General features: G+C 55.6%; 1 long non-coding RNA gene across 1 annotated transcript; it reads right to left on the bottom strand.

Moving 5' to 3' along the window:
• Positions 1-388: 388 nt before the first annotated feature.
• On the bottom strand, positions 389-9,151 carry LOC122173062 (uncharacterized). The gene is made up of 3 exons (XR_006173592.2): positions 8,774-9,151; positions 5,104-5,284; positions 389-1,726 (listed from the first exon to the last, which is right to left on the bottom strand). It is a non-coding gene; the product is annotated as an uncharacterized LOC122173062 (long non-coding RNA).
• Between the last annotated feature and the right edge of the window lie 1,159 nt (positions 9,152-10,310).

Here is a 10,310-nt window from a genome sequence, read left to right as displayed (position 1 = left end):
CATCCAACCACTCCCCACCCCCTGAAAGCCCCCCCCAGAACTCCCAACCCATCTAAACCCCTCTGCTCCCTGTCCCCTGACTGCTCTGATCCCTCTCCACACTCCTGCCCCCTGACAGCCTCCCCCAGAACTCGCAACCCATCTAAACCCCTCTGCTCCCTGTCCCCTGACTGCTCCGATCCCTCTCCCCACTCCTGCCCCCTGACAGCTCCCCCCCAGAACTCCCAACCCATCTAAACCCCTCTGCTCCCTGTCCCCTGACTGCTCCGATCCCTCTCCCCACTCCTGCCCCCTGACAGCTCCCCCCCAGAACTCCCAGCCCCCTACCCCCCGCTCCTTGTCCCCTGACTGCCCCCTCCTAAGACCCCCCCCCCAACTGCCCCCCAGGACCCTACCCCCTACCTGTACCCTGACTGCCCAAAACTTTCTCCACTCCCCTCCAAAAGCCCCCCCCGTTTCTTGACTGCCCCCTCCAGAACCTCCCTGTCCCTTCTCCTGCCCCCCCTTACCCTGCTGCTCAGAACAGGGTGTTGGGCTCTGTGCCAGGCGGACACATGGCTGAGCTCCCCTGCACAACAAAACCCGGTCCCTGGCCCTGCACAGGGCTGCCGGAGCGGGCTGCAGGAGGAGGAGCTGCCGGCCGGCTCAGAATGCAGGGGGGGGGGGGTGGGAGGAGGAAGCTGCTCCGGAGTCCAGCCCGGGACTTTCCTGCAGCCCTCCCAGCCGCTCGCTCTGCTCTGCCGGGGGAGGGGGAAATCCCGGACATTGTGAGTGCTTTACAAATTCCCCCCGGACGCTATTTTTAGCACACAAAAGGAGGACATGTCCGGGTAAATCCGGACGAATGGTAACCCTACCCTCACAGCTCTGGGTCTCCCCCTCCCAGGGGAACCTCCAGCCACTATCCCCACTTTGCCTCAGTCTTGGCTACTGCCCAGTCTCCATCTAGCCCCCGTTCACTGGGGCAGACTGCAGTATCAGCCATTCATCACAGGCAAAGGGGTTTGGCCTTGCTGCCTCTGCCTACCCGTGGGCTGCCCCCTGCAATCCAAGTGCCCCTTTGGCCTTACCCTAGACCTGCAGCCTGGAGCTTTCCTAGGCCGGAGCTCCCTTAGCCTTTCCCCAACTCTGCTCCACTCCAGATACCTGGTTACGCTCCCTGCAGCCAGGCCCTTCTCTCTCTGAACACAGAGAGAGGCTGCTGAGTGCCTGGCTCCCAGCCTTTTTATACAGGCCAGCTGTGGCCTGATGGGGTGTGGCCCAGCTGCGGCCGCTTCCCCAACCAGCCCACCTTTCACCACTGCCGCCCTCTTTCAGGGGTGATTTCAAGCCCTTCAGGGCAGGAGCGGGTGTCCACCCCGTTTCTGTCATGTCTAACGGGGGAGGGTAAGAAGCGTGCACGCTCCACGCTGAGGGAGGGGGCGAATTTCATACTATACCTTTGGGTCTGCACTCCAAAGGAGGTGGACATCCGAGGGCTGGAGCAAGTCCCTTAAGCTGAGTCTTCCCAGAGCTGATCTGTAGCTGGGTGTGGCCCTGCCTGTGTGTGTTAGGGGAGGTTTTCAGGGCCTGGCTCAGCAAGACAGGTTAAAGGGGGCCCAGGCTGGCAGCACAGGTAGACTCAGTGATATCTCCGCACTTCAGGTGGCTTTCCAAGGGTCCAACCCGTCACACTCCTCATGGGTTGTTTCTAGGCCTCACGCGTCTCAATATTTTTATCACCGATCTGGCAATAAATATAAAATTGGCAGCTGGCACAAAGCCTGGCAGAGTGATGAATACTGATGAGGACAGGGGCAGACATACAGAGTGATCCGGATCGCTTGCTCAGCCGGGCCCCTTCAAACCAAAGGCATTTTAGTAGGGCCAAATGCAAGGTCATGTGCCTAAGAGCAAAGAATGCCGTCCATGCCTACAGAATGGAGGGCTGTACCCTGGGAAGCAGGGACTCGGGAAGGGTTTTAGGGCTCTGTAGTGAGGCGGTGTGGCTTCCCGCCGCCCTGGAGAGGGTCAAGCCTGCCCCTCAGAGGGCCAGCCCCGAGGAGGCCAGCCGCCTCCAGCCTGGCCCACGACTGGGAAACCCCCACGGCCCAAGGTAGCCACCAGGACTGGCCCGACTTGTCCTGCGCCCGCGACCCGGAGGAGTTGCTGGACCTGCCGCTCGACCACTACCCCGAGGAACCCACGGTGCTGGACCCCCCCCCGGAGGACACCCCTGTGACTCAGGTACCACACGAGGGGGAGACTGGAAGTAGCCCGGGGGGCAGCCGACCCTAGTCTGGCTGCAGCACGGCCAGAGCCCACGTCAGTGTGGCTAGGATCCCCACTGACTAAGTGTTCTGCCGCTGCTAGGGCCCCGGGCTGGGAGCAGTGGAGTGGGTGGGCCTGCGTCCCCCCCTGCCACCCGACGCGTGGGTGGCCGTCTCCCCCTCTCCCAGGCCTTTTAGAGGCTTGGGTCTACTGTTATTGCTCAGCCCTGACTGAGGGCCTGAGCTCCTGACTTCTTATTGCCCCGCCCTGACCTCGGGCGGGGGCTTATTCCTGTTTAGGTTGCTACTGCTATAGCAATATTGCTCAGCCCCTGCCTGAGGGCCTGAGTCATTGTGTCCTGCCCTGACCTAGAGCCCTGGCATAACTGTACTTATTTCTGCCTCCTCCAGGACTGCCAGGAAAGACTCCCGCGGCCGGACTAATTCCCCAAACCCCAGCAGTGTGCAGTGAGCCGGTGTGTCTCCACACCGCCCCGGAGAGGGTTGAGCCCCGGCCGGCTCCTCTACAGGCTCACAGTGGAGAAACAACGGAAGACGAGCTCCCAGTGCGATGCAGGGAGAGAAAGGGCGAATGCAATCCTTGGGTGTTTCTCCGGGGAGTAGAAAGCAGGTGCAGGGAGATGGTTTTCCCGCTTGCCGAGCCCGGTGCCGATGCCGGGTTTTAAAAAGGATGTGGAAGATTTGTCGTGGGTGTGGCTGACCAAAAGGGGGAGGGATAGTTCAGTGGTTTGAGCATTGGCCTGCTAAACCCAGCCTTGTGAGTTCAATCCTTGAGGGGGCCATTTAGGGATCTGGGGCAAAAATCTGTCTGGGGTTTGGTCCTGCTTTGAGCAGCGGGTTGGACTAGATGACCTCCTGAGGTCCCTTCCAACCCTGAGATTCTATGATTCTATGAAAAGTCACAAAAGTGGTTCAAGGCTGGAGAAATTGCCTGACAGGGAGATCCGTGTCACTGATCACAAAGAAGATGGGGGTTCTTGTGTCTAAGTACCTACGTGGGGAGGAAATCCCAGGGCTCTTTAGCGTAGTAGAGACAGGCCAAACGAGAACTGGAAGCTGACACCCAACATTTTCCAGTCGGAAACAAGGCCTGGATTTTTACCAGTGCGGGTGATTAGCCATTAGAACAAACCGCCCAGGGAAGTGCTGGGTTCCCCATCTCTTGGTGTCTCCAAACCCATCCCCGATGCCTTGCTGGGAGACCCTTGCCTGGACAGCCTCATGGCCCCTCCTGGCCTTAAACTCTACAATTCTCAGTAGCTTTCCTTGTGCAAAAGTCCAGGGGCTGTCCCACCAAATGCCGTTGTATGCCAAGGGAGACCCCATGCATGGGGGCAGGTTCTCAGGGGGCCAGTCCTGCCCCCTTTTTAGCCCCCGCCATGCCCCCAGAGGTGTTGGGCTTGTCAGGCATGGGAATTCACACCTTCCCACCCACAATGATCTGACATTGAAGAAAGCCCCCGGGAGCCATCAGACCTAGCTAACCCCCGATTCAGTGTCAGCCCCCCCCCCCCCCCATCCAGCTTACTTCAAACTCCTCTATGAGGAACCAGGGGTCTAGAACCAGGGGTCTAGAACCAGGGGCGGCAGTGGGGGCTGGGTGACTAACACCTCCACGTCACCACTGGGGAGCCAGCCAGGCACCATCCGACTGTTATTGGAGGGTGAGATCCGGGAGGTTGCCCCAGGGGACCGTCTGAGCAACAACGCAGACTCCAGCTTGCTACAGATCTCGCTTTCTGGCCTGTCTCACCCCTGACCCCTGCCTTCGACTCTGGCCTTAGTATCCGTTTCCTGACTCAGCTCAGAAACTAGTCCTGACACTCTGGGGCTGGCCGCTACCCCCCAGCCATTAAATCATGTACCTAAAGCCAGTAGGCTGGACTCAGCTCAATCTGGATTCAGGCCAGGGCATGGAACTGACACACCCAGAGCGGCACTGGGGACTGATTTTCTGCGGTCAATAGACAGAGGGCAGGCTTCCATCCTCATTCTCCTGGACCTCTCCACAGCATTTGACCACGGGATCCTGCTATTTCACCTGGGAGAGGGGGCAGGGCTCCAGCGGAATGTGCTAACGTGGCTTGACTCCTTCCTGAAGGGACGCAGCCAACGAGCAGCGACAGGAAGCCACATCTAGACCCCTTGCTTGTGGAGACCCAAGTCCTATTCAGCATCTACATGCCATCACTTGGGGAACCGGTCAGACGACACCGGTGGAAGGGCCAGCAACATGCAGCCAATGCACCGTTCTCTTAGCACCTATGATCACACCGCTGCCACCAAGACAACTTGGCCAAGATCAGCTCCGGGATGAAGGGCAGCTGGGCAAAGCTGACTCCAAGCAAGGCAGAGGCAAATTAAGATTTACTGGGGCCTTGGGCACAAAGAAAATTTGGGTCCCCCCACACCCCAGGGGCACTGGAACCAAGGGAGCCAACTTTTTTTAGTGGCCAGTCAAGATTAGATCTTCCGGGGCTCCAGCTTCTGCATGGTATGATCAGTAGGATGTTGAGGTCTGGCAGCTCTGATCTTGGCTGTGCCCTGGATTTAGGTTTCAAATAACTTCTCTTTGGACCCCAGTTTATACATGTAAAACTTGCCTCCTGCTTAGCTAAACCGTAACCAATCATTTGACACTAATGTGCTACAAATCAGTATTTTTCACCCATCACAGCCCATTACAAAACAATTCTTTAACCAGTCAGACCCCACCACCTCAGTTGATTTAAATCTTGCAAAATTAGTTATGCACCAGACAGAAACAATCAAAGAACCAGACAGAAACCAAACAGATACACAACAAAACAATAATGAAGTAGAGATTTCATACCCACAGCCATTGATCAGTGGTTTCTTGCCAGACAGAATGCTGTCAAAGTTTTCTCTAAACATCTTAAGATCTGTTTCCTTATCTGATGACGGTGAGTACTATTGGGAAGGATCGCCTTCTTGATCAGATGATCGGGGGCTGGACTTACGAGGAGAGGCTGAGAGAACTGGGCTTGTTTAGTCTACAGAAGAGAAGAGTGAGGGGGGATTTGATAGCAGCCTTCAACTACCCGAAGGGGGGTTCCAAAGAGGATGGAGCTCAGCTGTTCTCAGTGGTGGCAGATAACAGAACAAGGAGCAATGGTCTCAAGTTGCAGTGGGGGAGGTCTAGGTTGGATATCAGGAAACACTATTTCACTAGGAGGGTGGTGAAGCACTGGAATGGGTTCCCTAGGGAGGTGGTGGAATCTCCATCCTTAGAGGTTTTTAAGGCCCAGCTTGACAAAGCCCTGGCTGGGATGATTTACTTGGGGTTGGTCCTGGTTTGAGCAGGGGGTTGGACTAGATGGGTTGGACAAGATGACCTCCTGAGGTCTCTTCCAACCCTAATCCTTCTATGGTTCTATGATTCTTATAAGGCCAATATTACATTGTTTTGCTGCAATTTAGATGGAATGTGAGGACATGATTCTCTGCTTCTTAGCTCATGGTTTCTGCTGTCCTACTGCAGACCTTACAGGGTGACCTCTAGTCCTCGTGTTATGAGAAAGAGTAAATAACACTTCCTTTTTCACTTCTAAGCTGAAAAGTCCCCGTCTTATTCATCTCTTCTCATACGGCAGCCGTTCCGCACCCCTAACCATTTTTCTTGCTCTTCTCTGTACCTTTTCCAGTTCCAATATATCTTTTTTGAGATGGGGCGACCAGATCTGCACACACTAATCAAGATGTGGGCGTACCATGAATTTATACAGAGGCATTATGATATTTACTATCTTCTCTATCCCCTTCCTAACGGTTCTTAACAGTCTGTTCGGTTTTTTGACTGCCGCTGCACACTGAGTGGACGTTTTCAGAGAACTCTCCACGATGACCCCAAGATCTCTTCCTTGAGTGGTAACAGCTCATTTAAACCCCATCATTTTGTATGTACAGTTGCGATTATGTTTTCCAATGTGCATGACTTTGCATTTACTTTCCTATGTCAATTTTGGAGCTTTAATACAAGAACTAATAACCTGTAAATAAAATTCATGCAGGATTTTGGCACGACATCACTGTTCTTACAGCGTCCCATCAGTCACCCTCAAACACCCACAGACATACCTTTTTTATTCCCTTCTGGAAAATTATAAGCAAGCAAACATATGCACTCAGTTTGTATATCTCTTTTCTCGTTAAACAGTTATGAAGTTGGAAGTAGTTGAGTTTCCCCTCAAACGTTCTTCTAAAGCAGGGATAGGCAAACTATGTTCTGGGGGCTGCATCCAGCCCTCCAGATGTTTTAATCCGGCCCTCGAGCTCCAGGGGATTTCCCCGCTCCGGCGCTCCAGCCGGGGAGTGGGGTCCAGGGCTTGCTCCACTCCAGCGCTCCAGCACCGCTCCTGGAAGCAGTGGCATGTCCCCCCTCTGGCTCCTACACATGGGGCAGCCAGGGGGCTCCGCACACTGCCCCTGCCCCAAGCTCCGCCCCCGCAGCTCCCATTGGCCAGGAACCACGGGCAATGGGAGCTGCAGGGGTGGCGCCTGCGGACAGGACAGCGCGCAGAGCCACCTGGCTGCATTTCCACGTAGGAGCGGGAGGGGGGATATGCCGCTGCTTCCGGAAGCTGCTTGAGGTAAGTGCCATCCGGAGCCTGCACCCCTGACCCTCTCCCTGGCCCCAATCCCCTGCCCCAGCCCTGATCTCCCTCCCAACCTCTAAACCCCTCATCCCAGCCTGGAGCACCCTCCCCCCCAAAACTCCTCATCCCAGGTCCCACCCCAGAGCCTGCACCCCCAGCCAGAGCCCTCACCCCCCCATACACCCCAACCCCCTGCCCCAGCCCAGAACCCCCTCCTGCACCCTGAACTCCTCATTTCTGGCCCCACCCCAGAGCCCGCACCCCCAGCCGGAACCCTCACCCCCTCCCACACCCCAAAACCCTAATTTCATGAGCATTCATGGCCTGCCATACAATTTCCATAACCAGATGTGGCCCTCAGGCCAAAAAGTTTATCCACCCCTGTTCTAAAGCACGGAATAATGGAACAAATTAGAGAACAAATTTGTTTTGGCAGTAGTTTAAAAAAAGGAAAGACAAAAAGCCTTTAAAGTGATCATTGGAAAGAAAATATGACAGTAGATTGGCCAGCATGGGTTTCCAATCACACTTGAATTGTCTATTTTCAGTATATAAAAACGCTATCCCTTTTTCCAGTGGCAATGTGTTTTCTTTTCCTATTAAGTTACTCAGTAATTAGAAATAAAGCCTTAAACATTATATTCTGTTTGTGTAACCCACTCACCTTCTGGGTGTGGTGTTGTGTCCCATCTAGTGGCACCGAGACCACTCAAAGAGAGAGTTAAATGAGTCTGCTCTACAACCTTAGCTCATAGGCGCCAACTTCTCCTGGCGCCGGTGGGTGCTCGATCCCCCCCGGCCCCCCCCCGACTCCACCTCTGCCCCGCCCCTGCCCCCATTCCAACCTCTTCCCCAAAGTCCCCGCCCCAACTCCCCCCCCCTCCCTGCCCTGACTGGACTCCTTCCCCAAATCCCAGCCCCGGCCTCGCCTCCTCCCCTGAGTGCTGCAGGTTCCCGCTCCTCCCCCCTTCCTCCAACAGCTTGTTAGGCCGCGAAACAGCTGTCTTGCGGCGGCAAGCGCTGAGAGGAGAAGCGGGAACGCGGCATGCTCAGGGGAGGAGGTGAGTGGGGGCAGGGCGGGGAGCTTGGCTGTACCCACCAATTTTTCCCCGTGGGTGCGCCAGCCCTGCCTTAGCTAACAGTCGGTTGGCTTTTAGCTCATGCAGTAGAGCAGGGGTCCCCAATGCCATGGCGCCCGCCGGGGCGTCTAAGTGCGCCCGCGTACTGGCCGGCGGACGAGCATCTGCCGAAATGCCGCCGAGAAGCAGCGTCATCCAGAGGCGTTGCCGCCAAAATGCCGCCGGTTTTCAGCACCAGCCCTCGCTGGATGACGCTGCTTCTCGGCGGGATTTCGGCGGCGACAGGCATTCTGGGTGTGGTGCTGTGTTCCATCTAGTGGCACTGAGACCACTTAGAGAGCAATTAATGAGTCTGCTGTACCTCCTTAACTAACAGCCAGTTGGCTTTTAGCTCATGTGGTAGAGACTCATGGACTAAGCTCCCGGTTTGATCCTGCCTGCTGATGACTGAGGCCTGTAGGCATAACACTTACACAATACATTTGATGTATCTCCAGCACCAATGAAACCACCCTCCAGTTCAAGGTACTAAAGATGTGGAGACTCAAAACATAAAAATGAATTTAAAAAATTGAACTTGCATTTACAAAAGACTGATCTCAAAGCCTGTTTTAGCCCTTGGAAAATGTTCAGCTGTAGAACGTAATATAGCAATCCTGAGTATGCATCTACCGTGACGATTCTTAACTGTGCCTTAATGAAAATGTAATAGGACACAATACGTCTTAAAGGTTTTTAAGAAAATTTCCCCTCTAAGCAATGTCATTTCAAGGGCACGCTCAAATATTAAGGAAGTCAGTAAACAGACCTGTTCCCAGGCTGTAACAACCTGGGAGGATTAAGAACCCTCCAGGAACTGTAACAGGAAACCAAAAACAGTCCCAGGGGTCCATAGACTAATTCCAGAAAGAACACGTTTTTGTTTTCCGTTTGAAAGAACAGCCGTCACTTTTTGTGCAGGGTTATGAACATGTCAGCGTTACGAACAGCCTCCAATCCCAAGGTGTTTGTACCTCTGAGGTGCTAGCTACTCTCTGGCCAATAACTTCCTCTGATTTCCAGCAGGAGGTACTGAAATGGGTAAGGGACGTGAAAGGGATAAGGCTGTGACACTGAACATAAAACAGACCAGCTTTGTGGGAGAGACTTAAGGAGATCAGCACTCAACAGCTCTCTCCTGGCTCTCATCCCACCAGCCTGGCCACGAGGAGCTATTTACCTGCATAAAGTGCTTCGAGTGCCCTTCTGGTGCCGGGGCTAGCGCTGCTGCTGGCAAGGGGGTGCTAATGAGCCCAAAGTCGCCGGGACGGAGGGGGGATTTGGGAACCTCTGCACAGGGGTGGGGACGGACAGACAGCTCCCCGCTCCTGGCACGGAGCAGCCGGGGAATATACATTTCCCACAGCCTGGAGTGGAGGTGCTGGGGGGAAACAGCTGCTCCAGCTCCTCCGGGACAGGCAGCCAACTACAACTTCTGACTCAGAGCCCGGTTAAGGGCTGAGGGTTTCTCTCGCAGCCAGAGCACGGAGGAGCAGCTCACTTTCCTGTTTGCACTCCTCTGCGGTAGGAAACAGGTGCCTTCCTCTGCACTTCCTAAATGGCACCCCTATAAAGAGACACCTAAGGAGCCTGGGCTGCTGTGGGGAGCCCCGGACCCTCCATCTGCACTGGACGGGGGGTCCAAAGAGCAGCCCCCGGCCCATGTCCCCACCCCCAGGGCAGGCAGTGGGTGTGTGGCTTCCTGGGTGGCTCATACCATGGCCGGCTCCGGCTTTCGGCCTGGTGGCAGGGCCTGGGGGGGAAGAGGAGGAGCAGGGGGCGGGGCCACAGTTGCCCCCATCCACACTTCTACACGGGTTCCGGCACTCCTGGGGCCCTCAAATTTGCCAGGGCCCCTGGGCCCCATCCGTTAATCTGCCACTGGGCAGAGGCGATGCTGGAGGGCAGAGGGAAGGATTTTGAGGTGTTGTTCATCATGGTGCAGCCTCCTTTGGGGGAAGGTTCACACCAACGACTGGTCAATTCAGCCGGTGGTCTCCTGCTGAGCTCCCACAAAGCAGCTCCACCCCACCTGGTGGACAATGACCCGGCCTCAGTTTACCCATCCGGCTACAGCAATGCCATAGGCCCGGGCATGGAGCCGTCAGCCCTTGGGAAACTCCAGCTGGTGCCGAACGCTGCCGCATCCACTCAGCAGCTGCTGCGAGCGCATCGTTCCTGTCCTGCGCATGGGGAACAGAGTCCAGGACCCGGACCTGAGCCCCAGAGCCTGGCTCCAGGGATCTAAACCTCCGGGAGGTGACTGATGGACAGCTCCGCTCCTCTGACCCATTGGGCCTCTCCCA

Source organism: Chrysemys picta, chromosome 17 (genome assembly GCF_011386835.1).
Source record: "Chrysemys picta bellii isolate R12L10 chromosome 17, ASM1138683v2, whole genome shotgun sequence".
Lineage (NCBI taxonomy): Eukaryota > Metazoa > Chordata > Testudines > Emydidae > Chrysemys > Chrysemys picta.
Note: the sequence above shows the minus strand (reverse complement) of the source record. Positions and strands in the feature narration are given on the sequence as shown.